Genomic DNA, 22,618 nt, shown 5'->3' on the forward strand with positions numbered 1-22,618 from the left:
GCTTTGAGTAAGGCTGGTATTTGTTCAGTAGAGTGGTGTTAGCCATAGTTGAGAGGAGGGAAAATCGTGGCACAGAGGACGCAATTCCCCTTGTTTTGTTGGAAGAGGAACAACAAGAGAAGATGTGACTTTTCCAATTACAGGCAAGGGACCCGATCTTTTCTTCTGCTAAAGAAAAGTAGTTACACCCCATTTTTTGCCTCTGGGGTCAACATGTGCTTGAATATACACTCATTTCTCTCATGGGCCTTTCCAGTTGCCAGAAGTAGCAAGTAGGCTGAAATACTTTCCCAAACCCTTTCAATCCGGGAAAAAGTACTGTGCACTTGCAGTGGGACTGTGCTGAGTCAGTGCATTGTCGTGGTGCCACCCCATGGGGCTGGAGAAGTCAGAACAAGGCCGTCCTTGCATACAGCACGATGATGCCCAGGTCTCAAGTTGCATCCGCATGGCACGCAGCTTCCGACAGTCCTGAGACTTGACCTTTGGATAAAACCCAGCGTTATCTGACAAAGCATGAGAGTGGTATCCACGGAGAGGACAACGTGCTCCAGGTTGCATATCCTTATTTTACTGATGTCACAAACAAGTTATTCTTGTACACTGCAGAAAGCCTCACATCCACAAAACCAGCAATAATTTTAAAAATGATAAGCTTGTTTTCCTCCTCGTATTCCCAGATACTGAGTGCAGCAGACAGCAGAGCTGTGCATTGCTGGAATCCAGAGAGCTTCCTAAAGTGGCAGGGGCTTGCTGAAATCCCTGCAGATACAAAACAGCACTTAAGTCTTGAGAAACATCTCTTACTAAGTAGAAGAAGAAAGCACTTAGGTGAAGCAGTGTTGCCAGTCCCATTTGTTTATGAGGCTTGTTTTTTGTCTTTATACATTTTAAATTCTTTTTGTTCTCATTCTGCTTTTTGAGCCATTCAAATACATGTTTTCCATTTTTTCGACATAACAAGAAAGTCTGGAATCAAGTCCTTACTTTAAAAACAAAAATCTGATTCAGAGTCCTGTATAATCATGTAGCTCCAGACATGGAGTGTTTAAAAACAAAGCCACTTTCATGAGAGTTACCAATCTTGAAGGTGATTTTCTGTTCTGAGTTTAAGTAAACACTTTGTTTAAGAAGCCTTTAACAACACCTGATCTGTGTTTGCTTTCCAGGCAGATCTCTCTTCTTCTTTTGTAAAAATCTAGAGCTTTTTTCAGCTCTATATATGCTGACGAGGTCAGAAACGTAACGTACCAGCGTGACTGCGAGGTGTGTTGAATAATGCATGCCAATGCTTTCAAAAATACACATACAGGTTTCATGCAGTTGTCCCCTTAAGCTGCTGAGTGGAACCAGAGCCCATCTTCTTCCGAGATGGGAGGAGGAAGGTGGTTTGGGTTTGTTGGGTGAGGTAAGGCGGGGAACCGAAAGCCTCATGTGACTCCCTGAGGGAATCACAAATGCCCTCAGAGCATCAAACTTGATAGCTTGATGTTTAAACCAGTCCTTGTTTTTGGAAGGGAGTTGACAGATGAGTGATTTCTTTTGGTTGAGCTTTCTGAATATACTTATTTTAAATCTGTCGTCGTCTGATGCTGTGGTATCCTCAAGCTGTATGCACAAGGCAAGAAGGAGACGTCCTTATTCAGTCTGAAGCTTTGTCTTTCACTGCTACAGACGTAAAAGTGCCTGGAAATGCGATATCCAAGGGACACAAACACAGCTTTCTGACGCGCTGCTCTTCCTGCTCTGTCTCTAGCAGTAACGTCCGGTAAATGCAGAGACCTGACTGCCTGCCTCACTGCTACGTGTAAGTCCTGTTCTGGGCTCCCAAGCCAGATGCTCTAAACTGGCGTTTCTGGGAGGTTACTGCTCCACTTGTGTGGTTTGAATCGCTTAAGTCTTTGGCCTTGTGCCTTAAAGTGCCAGCAGAGGCATGCTGTAATTGCCCGTAAATGCACCATCTGTCATATTATTGTTTAATTATTCCAGCTTCTCACCACCACACACTGCTCAGTGTCTCTCTTGCTATCTTTATTTAATTGAGTGGAAAAAATCTGAGACTTGTGCTTCACTTACGTCACTTTGTATTTACCCAGCATCGCTGGATCCTGCTATGAAGTCCCAGCTTTTGTATGCAGAAGTCAGTCTTCTATACAGAAAAAACAATGGCCATATCTAAAGCATATGTTAGAAAGAGAATCAGTATTTTAACACGTGGTAAAGTCAGACCATAAATCTCTTAACACAGTCAAATGATTGTATTATTCTCCCTTGAAACACCGCTCCTCCCTCTGAGAAACAAGAGGGGGAAAGAAAACTCTTAAATAACCAAGCCCTTGTCCTCACAATGCAGGACTGTTCCAGTTGCTCTGTGTCGCTTCTTTCTTTTCTGTCTGCTAACTCTCTCTTTTCTTGTGTGTCAAATGCCTGCCTCTTCAAGCCCCGTCTTTCCCTAGCCCGTCCCTGCTCATCTGTTCCAGAGTATTACTGGGATGTCAGCTCCTTGCTGAGATCAGCTTGTGATGACCAGTTCCACTGCCTACTTGTTACCATTTCAAACATCTCTGCGCTTCCTCCCAGCCTTGCAACCAACCCCTTATTAATGTGTGTTGAAAAAATCATCTTTCAGAGCTCTCTCCAACGCTCTCCGTGTCTGTCTGGCCTATAAAAAAGCTTGGCAAGCGCACTGACTGCTTTTCTTTCCTCATGCTCCCTGCATCTGTGACAAATGTGTGTCATTTTTCTGGTCTCTCATTTAGCTTTCAGTCTCCAAATCAGAACACTCTTCTGGTACCGCACCTCGCACACAAGATCAAGGCTCCTGTGTACTACCACAATAATAATAAATATTAGGGTTGCTCGCACTCACTCTACTCTAGTTTTCATGGCTCTTAGCAGGAGTGTGATGATGTCCTTTAGGAGGATCATTCTCCACTTGTATGATCTAGTTTTCAGGGTTTTTTCAGAACTCCTCAACAGAAATTTTCTTTTACAGGGGTGCTCCCTATAACGCCTGGCTCCCTGACTGAGCCTGCAGCGTTGTTGGGGTTGTTCTTTTCGCTACCCATAACTGAACTGTAAGATTACTCATTTCGTACGATTTTCTGATCTGTTTTATTTTTCATCCATCTCTTTCCTGCAGGAAAGAGCAATTTATATAATGATTTCACTGTGGAATTGACTTCAGGCTTTACTGCTATTTGTCACCATGCAGGAAATCCATCCCTGGCTCCAGGAGAACACTCAATCCCTGCTGACAGTTTGGAAGAGGGAGAGAAAATAGATAGCAGAGCTGCAGCTATTAAGACCAACAGGCAAATATTTTATTCCAACTCGATTTTTCCTTCCCAAGTTATTTTTGAAGAATTTTTTTTCTTTTTGTGAGAATGTGAATGGGAGTTTGTTTTCCTGGGGACTCTCCTATTAAGCTGACCTTCATCATCTTCTGCATTTCAGACAGCAGCACTTGCAGCAGTGACAAGATGTGTGTAAGCCCGAGCAAAACTGCTTCTGCCTGCGGCCTTGGTTAACCTGCTGGCAACGATACTTGCCTGGGCATGGGGCAGCTGGCTTTTTTACACAGCTCAGCATGGATGTGCTGCCACTCCCAGTCACTTCTAGGACACAGTTGAGTTCTTTACAGTAATCTTTAAAAAAACTTGTAATAAAATTGTTCTGCCTTTATGGGGCCACCACTCCCAGAGACCTTTCCCTTTCTTGGCTACTGCGGGAGCCTTGTTCCTTCAGCTCCACACTTTTACCATCTGAAAGTGGTAGCAGCACAGAACTGGTTGTCTTCAGGCTCTCTCAATCCCAGGTTACACTGCTACGCTGTTGTGGCTGTTGAGGACTGGGAGATCAGAGAGGACAGTGCTCTCTGTTTTAAGCAGAACAGAGGCAGGATATGCCCTTTTATGAAGTTCAGCAGAGAAAAACTTGTGCTGCTTTCAGACGCGCATTCCTACATACCGTGCCATACCAGTCAGCCTGGTACTAATCTTCACAGACCTTTGAAGGCATGAAACGACATGCAGTGTAAATGAAACCTAAGCTGCACCATACCAGATTATTGGTGCCAGCCAGTTTTAGAAGGCTGACGTGAGAGCCAAGTGGAGCAGGTACAATGGCAGATGTCTGTAGCACCTGCAGGCATGCAGGTCTACAGCGCTCGGGCAGCATCGGAGCCCAACGGCAACTTGCGGCATGTAAAGAGCTGGTGAACCCACGGCCACTTAGGCTTGAATGCACTTTCCTGGGGAGGAAGCGGCTTTTCTCTTGGAAAGCTCAACTCCCCAGGGTCCGCATGAGGTCAATGGAAAAAGTGATTTCTTCAGAATGTGATTCAGAGTGCCTAAGCACAGGCTTATCTTACTGACTACAGATGAAGCTTAACCTCTGTAAATTTCAGCTAGCTTTTGTGGACACCCATCCCCTCTTGCCTCTTAGATTTGGGAGTTATGTTAGTCCTGGACATGGTTGGTCCTTGGTAGGCACTCAGCCTACTGAAGTTCAGGTGCTGCAGACCCAAGGTAAGAGACACTTGTCCACCAGAGCACAGAATGCCCTGTTGGATCCTGCTTTGTCCTTTCGAGTTACCCTGGGATGTCTGAAATAGATTTGCAAGTACCAGAAGAATGAAATGAAGTCAAGAAAGGTTGGTTTCTTCAGGGATGGCCTGACCGGAACTGGAATCATAGGCATCTGTTTCAGTTTAACTGAGTTTTTCATTCCAGTCTTTCTCCGCTTTCAAAGTACAGACAGCTGAAGCCTTTAATTTGCCCTGTCTTTCACTGTAGAGAAAAGTAGGAGTTTCTAACAGCTGATACTATCCTGTCTAGAATATCTACACTAAAAAAATATACACTTTGTTGTCTGTTGTGAATGAAAAAGCTCTTGCTTGTTTCTGTTGTTTGTAGTGTTGACTTTGAAAGATAAATTGTTTGAACTGGTTGACTCTCCGTTTGTAAAACTGAAGATTAGCTTGCTTGATAGCCTGCTGGATTTGCAGTTTTCCCTTGCACTAAATCCACTGAAGAACGCTGGCCCTGGGGCCGTTAGGACACAGAGCATACTTGAAAAAGTTTGTGTGTGTATGAGTAAATAAGAGAAAATAATTTCATGCATGGCATTCTGGACGTGCTTGTTCAGCGTTGGTAAGTTCTGTCTTTCCACCTGGAAGGGCTCCTGTAAGGCCTAGGAAGTCTGTTTAAACAGTTACTAATAGCTTGACAGACATCGATAGGTGGCCAAGGAGTTGAAAGTTGAAGCTGGCAGGACTAGAATTGTTTTTTACGTGATAGTTTTACAACCCTGAATCATGCTGCTTGGTTTTGAGAACATAGGTACCTTAATCAAACTCTGTCCTTTTATCATACATTTGCTTTCTAGAACCAACTGAGGAAAAAGCAAAAATAATTTCTTGTCACTCAAGTAAGCAGACCTGACTCCGAACACATAAAAGGAACAGACAGTAAAAATAGCAACAGCTTACTGTACTGTAGTCCTTCAACAGAGAACCACATTTTGAGGTTCCCCTTCTTTATATCCTTCTTTGCATTGCAACGGCATCTTGCACCAAGCAGAAGCTTTCGCTCTGGTGGGGCGGTCTCTGTTTTCAAGGGGACGGATCTTGTCAGCCGCCCCGTTGCAGTATTAGGCTCTAGACATTCACAAGGGCTCTGAACGTCTGTGCGCATCCTCCAGGTACGGTTTCTGTGCCTAGCACCCTCCCTCTCTCCTTTCAGCTCCTGAGTTGTGCCAACTATTCCAGCCTTCCCAGTTTTTGTATACTCCTAATATGGGCAGTGGAGCCAAGGTGCTGTTCAGGGGAAGACAGAAAAGCAATGACAAAGGCATACGCTATTTTCATGATTGGTATGATGCTCACAAATTGAAATGGGCTTTGTCGTGCCATCAGCCTTTGAAGCATACTTCTCTCCCGCAGAACAACTAAACCCGTTGCAACCCTTGGCTAAGAGACTGAAGCCAAACCTCTGGTAAACCGATGATTCAAGACAAGGAAAAAGACTAGGACAGGGCAGGAGGGTCTGGGTAGGTTGAGGTGTAGATGAGAGGAAGATAAAACCTAGGGCTGGGAATTTGGAGGTTTGAGATGCAATAGAGACTGAGCTTCACAAAGAAAGCGAAACTGGGAATTAGAGGAGCTTTATGCTGAGACTGGCTGTCAAGGAACTGGCAGCAGGGGAGGGACAGAAGACACAGCAGCATTCAGTGTGCCAGCACAAGGATACGAGAAGGAAGAGCCAGGAAAATCATGGGGATAGGCGGTGAGAGGAAGAACCAGATAAGAGACTGAACTAGGACCTGGCATGGAGAACCAAAGTTGGAGGCCCTGTTGGAGGTTAAGAGAGGAGAGACAGCCTGGGCAAGGAACAGGTGATGGAAGGCTGGAGGTGGAGGTCAGGCGCAGGCAGAGCAGGACGGGAGCACCGGCGGGAGCTGCGGGAGGCAGCCCCATGCCGGACAGAGCGGAGGGGTCCGTGGGTGGAGGGGACGCAACGGGCTGCGCTCGCTGGGACACCCTGACTTCCAGAGCTGGAAGCAGAACAGAGCTTCCCCGCGGCTGGCCTTCATGTCGGCACAGCCGGCCAAGAATTTGCCTCTTGTGCTGCCTGCCCCAGCCCGTAGTGCAGAAACGACTGGAATTGAGTGTCCTTGGATGAGGCGGCCGCAGCTGCCTGCCTGGGGGAGGACAGTGGGCTTCCTTGCAGTTAGATGACAAAATTTTTACAGTTGGGAGAAGGTAGTGAAAAGGCCACATGACCAAGAAAGGGTCAATTCATTAGTCTGGCAGCCACCAGATTAAGAAAAAGGCAAGTGGGGCTATTTTATCAGCGGTATCAGAATTCAATCAAAGATGATTCTGAAGTTGCTAGATTGATCTTGTGGTCAGCTTAAGCAAGCTTAACGAACTAATTGCTTTATTTTAGTTCATTGTGTAAGAGCCAGCTCCTAATAAATCACACTGTTTTGTAGAAACATGCTTGAAACAACTGTGTAAATACTAAATAGCCTTAGGAATGGTCTTATGAATCCACTGAATAGTGCAAATTCCAACACTCGTCCCCCTCCACCGCTGGTGTAGACGGAGGATAACAGAGCGCCGCTGCTATCTGTTTCTCTTGGAGTAAAAGGAGCAGAGGGCTGTGTCAGGCACGAAAAGGTATCAGCGAGGCTGATGACCCGGGCGGTGCTGTGATGCCGCGTGGTCCTCCACTGACAGTTGTCCTTTTCAGGAACACAGGAAGTGCTACAGGTGTTAAAGGAACATTACGAAGGTTGCAAAGCCAAATGTTTAAAAATTAAGCAATGTCCAAATGGAACTGCTGGTGAAACCTTAATTCAGAACATGTACACATGTAAGTTATGAAATGCTCAGTAATGATATTTCCCCTCCTGTTCATTTCAGTGCGAATGGCAGTAATTGAAGATCCTCGTGCAGTTCTGTGGGCTTTCTGGGGCAACAGAGACTGAGGAACCTCTGACTCACTGTCTGTGGGTCTGTCTTAAGGAGAGGTAGTCGGTCACAGCACCACAGGGTTCAAAATACACGCCTGTCAGCGTAGCCTCCTGATGCTGAGGGACCCTTAACTAATACTTCTAAAGACTGGCACTCTCATACTCACCTTCTGCACTGGACCAGGTCTGTGTTGATGAAGATTTGGGGGAGAACAGTGCTGATGGAGGCTGGGAGTAGGTTGGAGCTGAGCTTTCCAGCATCCAGTAGGAGGGTATAACATTAACTACTCCATTTGTGCAGGTTAAAAACAAATTTTGCATGTATGAATTCTGCCTTTGCAAAAATGTCTGTTCGTTTTGATTGCTGGCACAAGTATTACCGTAGTATTGGTCTAATCTCGCAGGACATATTTGAGGAATTGCAGCAGAAGGGTGGAGTTATCAGTGTAAATTTCTTGGCTGATTCCTTGTCTAGTGACAATTGTCTTGCTCTGCTTTATAGCAGCTTTTCAGATTTATGTTTCGTCGTGAGAAGAGCAAACCAGTTTTTCTGGGTATAAAATAACATTTTTTTAGATTTCAAATCATATTTTTGAAAGCAGAGCGAGCAGACACAGAAGTAAAATCTCTAACAGAAGCAGAGTACGCGTAGCATGTTTCCTTTGTACACACTTCTTCAATGCTGCAGCGCCTGGGCAGCGGCACTGTGCACACAAGGAGCCTGAGAAATGTAAAGGTACAGTACACGCTCCACAGAGCACTCGGACCCTCCCTGCGCGTGGTGAGCACACGCTGTGGTCTGTGACGCAGAGGGTGCAGTTATGTGTAGGCATCTGTGTGTGTTCAAATAAGCTATGCGAGAAAAAACCCTCTCAGGCTCCCAAGCTTTTCAGGGCAAAGCGTGCATTTCCATGTCTTGTGGGGGATCGGCGCACTGTCCCCACTGAACGTTCTACTGAGCAACAACAACAAATAAACATCCAGCCATTGTAAGAAGTCCTGTCGCTAGGAAATGACACCTGGTTTCTGCCCTGTGACCCATTATGCTGAAAAGCCGATTCTGGTTTTAACGCTGTCCAGCGTTTATGAGTAACAAAGCGTGTAACCACGTTGAGCTGTCTGCTTTGCCAGAGAATCACACCACGGAAACTGGCAGAACCCAGATAATCAACGCGAATACTCTCGTCTCACTCAGACCAGCCTCGATGGTTGCCAGAAGCTGTAAAAAAATGATGGAAATGGTAGATATTTAGATCTGACTTTCTGATGTAGGAAGTGGTTCCCAAATTTACTCATGGTTTTGGTTCTGCTGAGGTGGCTGCTGTTGCTTTCGAACGTGAGCCAGTGGGACCAGTCCAGACCAGCAAGTACTGAGATCAGTTAGTGGACTCCCAGTAGCTTGAGTGGTTTTTAGAAGTTGGAAAGTTGGGCTACGGCTGCGGTGCAGAATCCATCGAGGCTTGAAAGGGGAACCAATAAACCTTTCCCAGCAAAATACCGACAGATCTGTTGTAACAAGTCGTCAGAGAGCGGGCTTTTACGTCCCCTCCGAAACCAAACGGCGACCGACCACCGGCGCTCCGTCACGCCTGAGCGCGGTTGCCTACGCAGCGGCCCGCTTGCCGCCCTCTGAACGGCAACCGCCGCGTCGTGCGGCTCCCACCGACTCCTCGCAAGGGCAGCTCGCTCCGGCTCGGCTGCGGCAGCTCCTCCGGAGAGCGCGGCCAGGGGCGAGGCGACGGCGGGTGCAGCTGGGGACGGGCCCCATTCTGTGGAAGAAGGCGACGTGGCAGCGTGAAATAGCAGGGGGCCGGTTACCCCTTCAGGCCGCCCGGCGGGCGCTGCGGGGCGGCCCGGGCCACGGCCGGGCCCCGCGGGGTTTCGGGACCCCGAGCGGAGCGGCGGCCGGCGGGGAGTCCTGCCCGAGCGGGCCCTGCCGCCGCGCCCGCCCCGGGGGGACCGCACAGCCGCCTCGCAGTCGCCAGGGGCAACCGCGCCGCTTCCGCCCGCCGCCAAGATGGCGGCGGCGCCGTAACCCGGAAGCGGTCGGTGCCCGCGCGCCCCGGCGGGCCCGCCCCCCGCGGCGCCGCGGGAGGTCTGTGGGCGGGGAGTCCCGTGACGGCTCGGTGCGCAGGGACGGTGGCCGGCAGGGGCGGGCGGGGAGGGGAGGGGGGGAGCAGAGCCGAGCCGAGCCGAGCGCGCCTCGGGAGGATGGCGGAGCCGCACGGTACGGCGGGGCCGGACGCGGGGCCGCGGCGGGGCGCGTCGAGGCGGCGGCGGCTGACAGCGGGCGGGGTGGGCCTGGCGGCGGCCGGAGGCGGCGGGAGGCCGCGGGCACAAAGGCGGGGAGGGCCCGGGCGGCAGGTGACGGCGGGGGGGGGGGGGGGGGGGGGGGCGCGCCCCGGGGGGGGTGGGGGCCACGGCGGCGGCGGCGGCGGGGCAGCGCGGGCCGACTCGGCGCCCCGGCACCCGGCGGGTCCCTGCGCCCGCCCGCCCGCCCGCGCCCCGGCGCGGTGCTGCCCCGCCCGGCGGCCGCGGGGCCCGGGGCAGGTGGGGCGCGGCGGGGCCGACCCGCCGGCGGGGTTGCCCCGCTCGTCCGATGGCACCGACCCGCCGCCGCCACAACAACCACCACCAAAAACCCGGAGGGAAAGGAGGAAGCTCCGCGGTGCCGCCTCGCCTCTCCTCCTCCCCTCCCGGTACCGGAGGCGAATGTAGGAGGCTCGGGGTGCGTTCGGAGGGAGCCAGGGGGGCACAGCCCCGCTCCCCCCCGCCTCTCCTGGTGCCCGGAGCGGCGAGGTGCCGCGGGGGAGCGGTGCGGCCGCTTCCCGCCTCTCTCCGGGCCGCGGAAGGTGTTTTGGCAGAGTCGCGGGTACCTTTCCCGGAGGGGGCGGTTAGTAAAGCTGTAGTACCCGTCGGGAGGGTGCGCGGCCGTGCGCGGCGGCCGGAGCCGCGGCTGGGCTGAGCCGTGCGGGGTGCGGGCCCGCAGCGGGGCTGAAGCCCGGTGGCGGCGCGGTGCTGCCCGCATCGCCCGTTGGCGGGGGGCCGGGCTGGGGATGGAGCGCGGGGTCAGCCGCGGGCACCGGGGTAGTGCTGGCGGTCCGCACCTCCCGTAACTGAGGCGGGACTGCGGGAGCACGCGTTTTACTCCATCCCGCACGCGTGCGGGCGCGCTCGAGGCGGAGCGCTGGTGCTCGAGGGGCTGCGGTTGTGTGCGGTGTCACCGCTGCGGTGCCTGGTCTGGGGTTTTTGGACTATCAAAATAGAAATGAAGATGATTGTAGGAATTACCTTCAGGGCCTTAGTTTTCTGCCGTTTCTTGTTTGCGTGTTTGACTTTCTACTTATTGTTTTGTCTTTTTAGCTTCTAAACTGCGGGGTTTTTAAGTCGCTAGTCATGATTGGAGGCTTCTATTTATAAATATCAAAGGCTTAAACTAGGTGGTGGTCAAATTAAGTCACACGTATTTGCAGCCATATTTCAGGCATATGCTGCACGGTGATCTTGATATAATCCTGGCCTGGTTTTGGGAAAGATTTACTGCGTCCTCTGAATTTGTTATTACACTGTTGTGCATACATTTTAATTTTAGCAGCACTCTTATCCTCTTAATTCCTGTTGAATGATTTGGGTTTGACTGTTTTGGTTGCCTATGTAATTATTCTTTGCTCTGGATGAGTAAAATGGGAGATTATTTTAGTAATTTGAAGCTGGATTCCTTTTGATTTAAGCCAATGTTTGTCAGCTGTCAGGATTTCTGTATGTGTGGCAAGGCAAAACGTGTACATCGGGCAAAACTAATTTTATGTATAATCTTGTAACACAGAAAGACGATGCCAGACAAAGCTCTCCCTGTGTCCGCAGCCTTCCTTTGAGGAATACCAAGGAATCCTCAAAGAGGATGCTGCCCTCTGCCACATCCCTCTGTTCTGCTCTTTCTAGAAAGGTTAAACAATCCCCAACGTTTTTTCTTAGGGGTGATGGCAAGGGTAGGGTTGATAAACAGTGCAGATGGCGAATAGCTGCTGTTCCCGGTCTAGTTTTTCCTTTCCAGCGTGACATATCTGTAAGGCAGGAGGTGCTGGGAGGGGCGTTCCTTTGTTATGTTGACACTTAAATCGCACTGACGGGTGTATTCTCCTTCAGGAATTTTGTGTGATTGAAGGGATTCCTTCAGACGAGGAATATCTTCTCCAGCTGTCTTCCCGCACTCTGAGCCTACGTACAGGAGTTAATTGCTCGGAAGATCGCTGTGCGTGTGCCTTTTAGGAAGCCCTTGGATTGATTGTTACTTGGCTGTGGCTTTCTAGAAAAGAATGTTTCTGCTGAAGCGGGGGGTGTGTGGCAGTGTTGGCTTGTCGCCGCGCGAGCCGGCTGCTGCCGACCCCTGCACGGCACCCGCGGAGTGGGTGGATGCGTGTGCTTGCGTGTGCGCACGGTGCTCATGCGTGTTAATTGAATTAAGGCTGTCAAAGTATCTTCTGTGTGCTGTGGGTGGCGAGGGTCGTGTTTTGTGACCCCCCTCTTGGCAAGGCTGAGGAAGCCCTGCAGATCACCGAGCTCTCTTTCGGGAAGGGTTGGTGTGACAGTAAGGAAATAAAGCTGCACGAAGAGATCTCGGACGTTTCCAAAACACCGTCGTGAAGGACCGGGGCGGGTGCTCCTCAGAAGGAGCCCTGTGTCTCCAGCCGCAGGTTCTCCTTCGCGTCCGGAGGAGGATGAGAACTGGTGTGCGTGGAGCCAGGGGAAGGCTGCGCTCGCCGACCGCGGCCCCGGGACCCCTCGCTCCGACGCCCACCGTGCCCCTGCCCTCCTCGCCGGGAGGGTTTCGGGGGGCTGCGTGCCTTGCCGGGGTGCGGGGCAGTGACGTGTGCCCGCGGCCCTCTCACTCGGCTTGGCTGGCGGCGTTTCCCGCCCCAAGCGCTTCGAGGCTCATTGCTTTTTATTTTATTTTCCTTTGTGCGGCAGCTCTGTGGATGCTCTTTTAATTGAAGCGGGGCGTGCTTTCCTCCGTCGCTGTAATACCTTGTGCTGATTTTTGCTGTGTGCAGCTGCACCTCAGAGGAGGTGTTTCTGTCTCTTTTGCTGCTGGGTTTGTGTGCGTGTGAGGGAGGGCTGGGGAGGACACAGCAATGAAGATTAAACAGCCAGTTGTAACTAGATTGCAGAGATAAAAAGAACCCTTGTTTACATGAAAATTGTACCGGCTGACATAGTCCAGTCTGTTTGATACAGTAGACTTGCTGTGTTACAAAACATACTGGGATAAAATGTAACAGGTTGTACAGTGCGCAGGTAATGTTTGCGGTATTAGCCATTGACCTTAATTTGCTTGTTTTTTGCTGCCTTGCTTGGGCTTGACTGTGTTGTGAAATGCACCATAACGTACTATTAAATCTGGGCAGTCTCCAACACCAAATTCAGTTCAGTGAAGGCATTTTCAGTATAGCAAAACAATGGTCTCTGGATAAAAAGGGAATTTTAGTTACTAAGGATTTTTCTGTCATTAACCTCTGGGTAGTGGATATATTATTATGAAGTGCTTATAATTTTTTTTTTTAAAAAGTGATTTTATTCCACATAGTTAATTTGAGACTGTTTTAAGATCGTTGCAGTTTAAGAAGTACTTTATCTGTACTATCTACAAGAGAAATCCGTGAGAGAAGGGAGCCTATCACAGAACCACAGACCTGCTGGTTAGCGCAGTGTGTTAAAGAGTGTGTTAGAGTGTGTTAAATGGGCTGTGAATTGGTGTAGGTAAATACTAGGATGCATGGTCAAAGAACTTCTTAAAACAAGCTGGCGTGCCTGTATGCTTAGTTCTTTTACTATTGTCTTACCGTTAAGGTGTACATGAAAAAAAAAAAAAATGGGAAAGACTTGAGCATATTTGTTTGCTTTTTTGGATCTCTACTGAAGCGCAGTCTGTGTTCACAGACTGGATGTACATCAGACGCGAGTTTGCACGCCTGCCTTGCTTTTTGTTACAAAAAGTGCTGGAGAGTGTTTTTTGCCATAGGAAAGTGTGTAGCTGTTTATTTTTTAGGACAGTTGGAAGTTTGCTGCTTGGCCGTTGGTGGGGCTGGGGTTTGCGGAGAGGAGCAGCCCTGGGGAGGCGAGCAGTGCTCCAGCCCGGCAGCTCATCTCCAGAAACGTGCGACCGGCGCTCGCAGTACGGTGGTTGTAGCTTGCCCTTACCTTTGCCATGCTGATCGTCTACAGGCTGCGGTGCCTTAAAATGCTTCATAATCTACGTATGGGCGAGAGCGATCGCGCGGGCGGCATTTCCATGGAGCCCCGGTGATCCCACAGACACTGTGTCCGGTTCAGGGGACCTGCCCAGCCTGTGGTCGGAGGCTGTTTTGTTATGCCTGCGTCCTAATTGTTCTTTCTGTTGGCGTTGTACAGACTGAAGGGACTGCGCACCAGTGCACATGGCCTTTCTGATACCTTATGCATTTGCATTATAATGGCTGCATAAATATTGCAGCACATCTCAGTGCGCGCTCTCGCTGCTTTGGCTGCTGGGGTTTAAAATAGGTTCTTTCTGTGGCATAGGTCTTGTTCGTGGTTACTGCTGCTTTGGAGAGGGGTTTGGAAGTGCGTCTTTATTAAGTAGTGAAGCCTGTTTGCGATGAGGTGCAGTTTTAACTTATCTGTGTTCTGGTCTCCCACTCCTTTCAGCCCACAGGTTGATACAGGCGCTTGGAGGAAAAAAAAAAAAATAAATCAAAGCTTGAGCAGTTTTTCACAAACTATTTCTAAACTCACTGTATTTGGGGTTGCAAAACATGTTTGCTTGAGACCTGCTTTTGCATTTCTTGCCAGAAATCCTGCGGATGTCTGTGGGAATATTTTATGCATCAGGGATGCAAAATATTGCGCCACCATTGTTTTGGTGCTGAAACATTCGGTGACTTACAACTAACTTTACCAGAAGCACCCCGAATTTCCTCGGAGAGTGTCGATACAGTGATGTGACTGAAAGCAGATAGTCTTTTTGGGAACTGGTGGCAGACTGCAATCGCCTATCTGTCAAAAGTTTGCTTTGCAGAGTTGTTGAACAGAAGAGCGATTAGTATCGCTTGACTCTTAGTGATTAGCAGATGCATAGAGACTTTTTAAAATCATCATAAAATGCCATCTTTTAAAGGTTTGAATTAATTTCTTGCAGCTACAGCCTTGTTATTAATGTATGGTGTCAAATTTTGGGAAGGGTAATATATAAAACTCTTGTTTATATTTTTTTGGCTAATCAGTTGTAATCCTAGAGTTTGCTCTGTCTTGCATGGTTTAGTTTGTGAAAACTGTAGCGAGAAAGGTATGTTTAAATCAAATGTTCTTTTTTTATATATATCTGATGTCAGTAGCTTGTCACTCGCACACGTATAATCTGTGTGATGATTGATGATTCACTTACACATGAAGTACTCTGGATAGTGCTGCAAACAACATACATATTACTATAATGCAGTATTTTTAACACTTATCCTGTTAAAAATTTGTGTCTACTAGAAGTTTAGAATAAATATAGTGATGGATATGAAAATACAAGGTTAAATAATACTAAGTGAAAGAATAATCTTGAAACCCTGAGACCCGAGAACCTTAATCTGTAATATATTTACACTTCTCGTGTGCTTGGATTTTAATTATCCATTAGCTATTATAGCTAACGTTGGTTTAGTGCCTCAAAGAATATGGCAAAACCACTTTAGGATTTGCTGTTGTATTTAGATCTATGTTTTTGGTGTTTCCATCCTAATAGGAGTTACTATTAAATAAGAAGTTGAGGAGGTGTTTCGTGACAGTTTGAGTGGTCAGAAGGATCCACTGGTCTGGCATTTTGTGTTGACTGGGAAGAAAAATAAAAATGTTTATTACTTTTATGAAGAAATACCTGGCTGGCAGCCAAAAAGACTGAGGCTCGATATTTATTTGTAGCCAAGGTGCAGCAATGATTGTGGGGAGCTGGACTGCTCTCTTTTCCTTTTCCTTTCTCTCGCCTGTGTCCCAGTCATCTAAATCTTGGCAAACAGGGGATTTTGCTCTCTCTTTGGCGTGAGGCTTCTCTCCTGTGACTGGCAGTAGTGGTAACCTGTGTAACTGTAGCACGTGAACTGTCCAGTCTTCTGTGTAATAAGATTTCTCACTGTTGTGTTTTTTTGGATGCTGAAAGTTAGGTTATAGTCTGTTTTGTAATATGCAGCATTTGTCGTGTTTATTGAAAATAGTCCTGGGAGGAAATACTCAAATTGTATCAAAATACTTAAAGCAAAAAAACCACACTTCTTCACTATTTTAACTGTTGCTTAGAATTTTTTTTTAAACAGAAGACAGCAATTCAGTATGTCACTGTAACTTAAAGCTTGTGTAGCAAATTTGTGGATAACAGGCTAAAGCTACACATGCAGTGCAGCTGCAGGTGTAAAGTGCTTTGTGCTGTTGAAGGGTTCAGGTTCTTAGCTTCAGTCTTATTTTTCGTTCATGTTATGCCTAATCCAGCAAAATACTGGAGATTATTCCATCCTCACTAAAAAAAGATAAAAAAATCCTATAGTCTCTCTCAGTGCCTCCCCTCAACTAAACAAAAAAACCCCCAAAATCAACTCTCAGCTGTCCAGGGCAAGGAAATAATTCATTAATCTTTATTCTTTTCATTAGGTGAACTGTTGTATTTCTGAAGTTGTGATGGCAGAATTTTGTGCTCTTTTCTATTCCTCTTCCCCCTCCTCCTCAAGTCAGCCGCTGCAGAAAAGCAGAACTGTGCGCTTCTTTTAATTCTAAGGGATAACCGTGCAGAGAGGAGTCGTCTTCAGATTTCCGTAAGTGCCAAGTCCTGTTTAGAAGCATTTGGTTACACGGAGTCACTGTGTGTAGCAGAGAGAAAATGACTTCACTGGCAAACTATATGGCTTCTGGAGGCATCAGGTGGCTTAATATGTAAACAAAAGTACACAGCAGTCAAAAATAGATCTTTATAAAAAGAAATAGTGCAAAAAAAGTGACCTCCTAAACAAGGAAGTGAAGGGCTACCAGAGAATCCATCTATGGAGTCCTGCAAAATGCTGATCGTGGCAGAATATGAAGGATTTATCATGAAAACTCATTTTGCTGTTGCTTCTGCCATAGCACTTAGAGTACATGACTTTTTAAGATGCTTCTTGTAGAGAAATGATTGTATAATCAAGGGGTTTAAAGGCAAGAAAAATCCTATAAAATTTGCAGAGTTTGCAGTGATTTTGCACAATTTTCTTACTGAAGGGATGGACGGATTAAATGAAGCCTCAGTTCAAATGTTCTTGTTAACATAGTAAATCTGTGACAGTTACTTTTCTAATAGATTTTAAAATCGAATGGCTATTGTACTATACTTGCAAAACCTAAAATATTTCTGATTAATGAGAATTTTATAATACTGGCAGTTACATGAGCTATATTGAATTTAAGATTCTAGACTATTTCTTTCCCTGAAAAGGGAAATTTATGTCAGTAAATAACATGAATTAATATACCTGGGCACTTGTCGTTGTGCAGCAGATTTTGTTGTGATAAGTTCTGCCAACACTTTTGAACTCTTGGACAGTGTGCAGATGATGGCAGATTTCAGGTTGTCATCATTGTTTTTTTCATGGTGTGCTACATGTTTGCTTTTTGGAATATTCAAACAATTGGTTGGCAGCTTTCTTGATAGCATATTGTGTGTGGCAGGCTCAGTTAGGAAGGAAACAAAAGTTTAAATATTATAGCCATGAGTTGTAATTCACATAATAAATACAACAACCTGGATTTCCACCCCCACCCTCCAACTTCATCCATAAATTTCTTTTCTGTTTTAGGTCATCACTGGGCCCACTTTTACAGGAGTGATTTCTCTTCTCTCTTCCCTATAAGTAGTCTTCAGATAAACGTTGGTGGTTATTTCTTGCATTTAAACTGTGTACTGTCTTGTCTTTCAAAAGTGGCTCTCTGCAATCCAGCCCTTTTGAGAAGCCCGAAGTTGCACCCAAGCAGGTATCGAGGTTTCAGTTCCGTGCTCTCGCTGTAGTATCATGTTTCCTCCTGCTAAACCGAGATGCTGTTTATTGAACCAATTAGCTTTTGGGTGCAAGCCAGAACTTTCTCCTGAAATCAGAATTAATGAATAAACAGATTGCCCTGGAAGGCTTGCTGTTCTCAGTGGGCAGTGGCCGTTAAGGTGTGATGAGGACGCGGTTCTTGTCCCACAGCCTCGGTGCCCGCGCGTCTCTGCGTCTGTCCTCGGTCCTGCCAGCATCAGTGGGGTCGACTTCTGAGTGTGGATCACGCGTTCACGTCGTGTATTTGATGGTATGTCTGTCTTGGAATGTTTTTGAAACCATTCCAGCTCTTCTGTAGCCAGCAGATGGGATGCATACGCCTTCATTAACAAGCAGTTAACTCCACTGCTACGACTGAATTTTCATCACGCTCCGGGTCTCTGACTTGGCTCTTTCTGTGTTCCAGCTCCCACTGTTTGTTCTGCTCTCTCCAAGAAGAAATCGGCACTAGCATTACATGCTCCTGCCCTCCTGTGGTAACCAAAACCTAAATGTTTTTCTCAGAATCAGGTTGTGTAAAAATAAAAGAGAAGAATAAGGAACTGTTTTTTCTCCTCTGGAGCAGCTGCTTGCATCTCTCAAGATGTACGTTTGCTTTTGGTGGAGTGTTCTGCTTCAAAAGCCCTGAGAAAATCAGAGTAATTTCTAAACTTGCCGTTATGGTATCGAAAAGGCCTTGTAGCCTTTTGTGGCTTTGAATTAACCTGCTGGCCTGTTTACGTGGTACGGACTATCCCTTTTGCGTTAGAGAAACTAAGGCACAGGCGTTGCAGGGAAGGTTTCCAAGAGCAGCAAAAGCAGTGGGAGTGCTCTGCCTTCCCTGCCGTGGGCCGGTGGGAGCTGGCACCCCGTCCCCCGCACGCCCGGTGAGCCCCCCAGCCGGGGACCCACGCCGGGCCCCCCACAAGGAAGGAGCGGAGGTGGATCCCAACCCCAAACTCCTTGCTCCCGCCAGACCGGCGAAAGGCGGAGCAAGGCAAACGGGTGCCAAACGGTTCCTGCCGTGAAATTTTTGTGGGTAATGAAAGCCGCGGAGAGTAGCGTGTTAGATCTTTGGACATGCGGCGTGGTAACAAGTAGTCGTGTTGCCTGGAAGGGTCCCGAAGTGGTTGTAGTCTGTGTGTGACCTCCGTTTCTCTAATGATCTCTGTATCAATAATACTAAAAGAAAGCTGCTCTCATCTTCCTCTCAAAGCTAACGGTGTATAGAAACTGTGTATAGTATGGCTTCAGTCTCCTGAGGCAAATGTTCATGTGTTATTCTCAACATGTAAAGTCTTGGAACGGGAAATCTGTGTTTGTCACAGCTTTCACTCCTGTGACTTCCAGTGTCTACGGAAACTGTTTTTTTTTCGCATAGACCTGCTTCATGTGAGCAGGGAGACTTTCACAGTTTGCGCACCGTTGGTTCTCTGGGCCAGCTTGTTGGCTGTCTTTCAAAAAGATTTAACATACACTGATCAGTTGTATACCGTGGTAATCCAAAAGCGTGCTTTAGAGCTGCTTCTACTGTTTTTTCCCCTTGTTTTGTGCTTTGTACAATGTAACTTTTGGTCCCTCATCATCTTTGAAGCCACTGAATTAATAATGAAAATACGTTGCGCTCAGTTCCGACAAAAAGAAACGCTCCAGAATAAGATTCTGTAATCTTTGCTGTAAATTTCTCTTTTTGTGGCACAGGAACAAGTTAATACAAGGCAGAAGGGTGTGTAGAGAGTGAAAGCTACTCATTGCTACTGCTTGTCTGTGTTCCCTTACTCCGGAGTAACGCGAGGTGTGCTGCCTGTGTTCCTCTGAACCAGGAGTGTGCGTGCGCTTTCTGCAAGTATCTGGTCTGCTTCGACCGCTGAGTTACTCTGTTTGCAAGTCTACCTACAGGTAGAAAGTTTTCAAATAAAGGTAGAGGGGGAGAGCCTGGAAGGGTTGCATGCGAGTGCTACTTTCAAAATGCTGCCGATAGTTATATAATGATTTTTCTAGAGAGAAATCTAATAATGATTTGAGCTTTTCTCATGCACTTTTTCAACAGTAAAGCAGTGACTTGTTTGCCGTGTTTGGAGATGATGAGCAAAGGGTGATGAGCTGCGGAGTTCTGCATGGGTTGTGTGTGGCTATAAAAGCTCATGGACTGAATTTCAAGTTGTCTGTTGAAGTGCAGAGTGTAAAATAACTGCTCAGACCCTTGTCTCCCTGTGCAGAGTCAGTTTTCCTTCCTCGCTAAGCAGCTTCCTCAAGCAGCAGAGTTCAAGATGGGCCACAGCCTTGGATATCTATTTTAATTATGATTTTTATATAAATTCAGTGTTGTATAATGTGGTTTATGAACTAAATGGAAGACTAAGGACTAGTTAACGAGTTTGTTCGTGGGGTTGTACCTTGATGGCTCTTCCATGCGTACTGCAGGTGTGTGTGTGTGTGTGTGTATTCATCCAGTACAAACGCGTCCTGCTTGTCAGTTACCAACAGTAAATGGGCAGAACTTGGTCAATGCTGGAAATGTTTTGCCCAGTTTTTGACCACTTTTCAGGGGGGTGATCTAATACGAGGTTTACGTCGATCCATTGTGCAGGTGGTAATTCCACAACTCCACCATTTAGGATTCATTTGGATTCTGATTTTCCTTGCTGCCAAAACTCTTTAATGACCAGGTAGCCAGTGCTGTAAGGTCTGCTATCGATCAGATTGGGGGGGGCTGGTTGTATGGGCCCTTTTCTGCATCTGACGTGGCCGTGGGCACTTTACATCTCAGCATATCGTTTTGTTTTGATTATTATCAATACACAGCTTTTAGCGGTGCCTAGTGCTTGCAGCCTGGTATAAGTAAAATATCCCAGCTTGAAAAGCAGTGACAAAGTGAAATGAGCTTTTCTGATATGGAAGCTTAAATGTGATCACAGAGCAGACTAATTAGCCAGTGCAAGAGATTTGGTTCTGGTACGTCAAGCTTTTTGTTTGCCCGTAAAGTTCGCTTTTCGGCGTGAGGTGTTCTGATATGCTGGCACTGTTGTAATTGTACCATGATAAGTGAGGTATAGATACCTATTAAAAAAAAAAGGGGGATGGGGATTACTTTGCATGGTTTGTGAAGTTCACCAAATTCACTTGTGGATCACTCCCAGCTTTATTTTGATACTTCTGACCGCACGTAGTGATTCTTGAAGAAGTGATGAGGCTTTTATGCAAGTCTTAAGATTTGAAACAATGTCTAAAGATAATAAATAACAAACTGAGAGCTCCTGATGGTAATATAGGTGAGGAAGAAATTTTAACTGCAGCAGATGGTATTTTTTTCAGCTCAGTTCAGGTTTGCTGTTTTATTTCTCTTTTATTTTTTATATATTTCAAGTAAGACTTCAAGATGTAAGCATGCTCATTGTAATGGTCTTGCTTTCTAGAAATACCTGATTTCCCTCCTGCCCTGTGTTTAGGGGAGTTATTTTCTTTGGGCTTGATGTATCCCTTGAGCGGTATGCTCTTCATTCAGTGTCTGAAAAACTGTTTAAAAGGAAAATCCAGGAGATGCTGGGCTGGTGTTGGGATATGGCTGTAGCTTCTACTTCTTGTTAAAGTGTTTGTGTTAGTTTTCCTAAGAAGACAATTTAGTTACTAGATTCTTAATAGTTAAGTTTTAGTGAAGGCACAGATTTTAATGGCTCAAAAAACCCATGTAACCAGCCACGATCGTATTTTCTTGCACTAGGTTGGTGGTTATTTTGTTTTTTTTAATGTTTTTCTTGAGGTACCTGTGGTGAACAGCTGGTCTTCCTACCGTAGTTTCTTTAGTGGAAAGATTCAGGTGTCCTCTGTTGGCTTTGTGCTTTCTTGTTGAGTGTACGGACATGCACAAAATTTTGAATCTTCTCGTAAAAGAGAAAAGCACTGTGTCACCTGAAATAGTAAAATTTTACATTCTTTAGCACTACACTAAATACTGGTTTTGTTGAAAAGTACTCTTAATTTCACTGCTAATTGCGTTTCTGGGTGGTTTTTTTTTTGTTTGTTTGGGTTTTTTTCTCGAGAGTTGCTCCCTAGTTCTGTGCGTGTGTTTGGGAGCTGTTTATTGGTGTATGAATACAGATCCCCAAAACAGTGATCAAATGCAAGTACTATTTGCAGTTATTTCTGATCCCAGAGGGGAAACCCAAGTAGGTGGAGCCTGTAGGGATCTTCTTTTGCCCGAGGGGTCCGTGGCAGTTCCAGTTTCACAGTGTGCTGGATTGGCAGCAGTATTTAAATTTGTTGCTGATAGCTGATAACTGAATTCCAAATTCGGAGAAAGATCAAACTCTAGTTAACTGATGCTTTTCTTTTTCATAGATGCTGGGTTTTCTTTTTGCTGAGCTAACGTAGTGTGGAGAATGAAACAGCTGTTTCCTTCTTGCTTTTTCTGGTCCCTCCCAGACACTGGAAATACTGCATTTGTGGTGCCATATGCAGATAGCCAAAGTCTGATTTATGGTTGCATGAACTCTGTAAGGCTTGTTCTTAAACAGAACCCCAAGCCTTTTAAGCTTAGTTCTGAAATGGATGGTTTTTTGGTTTTGTTTCTGCTGAAGTTATGTTTATGGATATCTTGCATTTTTTTGTCTTGCTTTCATTCACGTGGAAAAGTATCATGTACTAAGTGGTGAGTGTTAGTAGGTTCAGTTGCATCCTAGAGATTTTTGTTTCTATTTAACATTCAGGCTTTTGCATCTCTATTAGCAGCTTCACGTATTGTACATGCAAGCATGGATGTTCCGCTGGAGCGTGCAGGGCAGCACAGCCTGGTAGCAGTCCGCAGGCCAGAACTGCCTCGCAGGGCAACGGTCGGCTTCCTTCTCTGAAGGAGGGGTGGAAGGGCTGTTTGGGCAACAAAGACTTCAAGCACTGAACTTCTTAGATAACACTTTGTAGCCGCACCTGGACATACTAGTGCCATGGCCAAGGGGTGGAGGAGATAGGCAATCTTCTAGCAGATTCCTACGGAATTAGGGTGTGATTGTAAATAGAAGAGAGGAAGTGGACCCACAGAAGCATCCCTTGAAGATACCACATTCTGCTGGGGAGAGATGAAGAGC

The 22,618-nt window shown here is 46.9% G+C and overlaps 1 protein-coding gene across 4 annotated transcripts in view; it reads left to right on the plus strand.

Annotated features, from left to right (window-relative positions):
• Nucleotides 1–9,628: 9,628 nt before the first annotated feature.
• Nucleotides 9,629–22,618, plus strand: part of SHOC2 (SHOC2 leucine rich repeat scaffold protein) — a 67,711-nt gene continuing 54,721 nt past the window's right edge. The window contains exon 1 of one of the 4 annotated variants that reach the window (XM_075423733.1): nucleotides 9,629–9,706. The gene's annotated coding sequence lies outside the window, so the exon portion shown is untranslated. Of the gene's footprint in view, nucleotides 9,707–10,046; nucleotides 10,208–16,143; nucleotides 16,305–22,618 lie in introns of those variants that run through there. The other 3 variants (XM_075423734.1, XM_075423736.1, XM_075423735.1) reach the window with 3 other exon arrangements.

The sequence above is a fragment of the Opisthocomus hoazin genome, chromosome 6 (genome assembly GCF_030867145.1).
Source record: "Opisthocomus hoazin isolate bOpiHoa1 chromosome 6, bOpiHoa1.hap1, whole genome shotgun sequence".
Classification (NCBI taxonomy): domain Eukaryota; kingdom Metazoa; phylum Chordata; class Aves; order Opisthocomiformes; family Opisthocomidae; genus Opisthocomus; species Opisthocomus hoazin.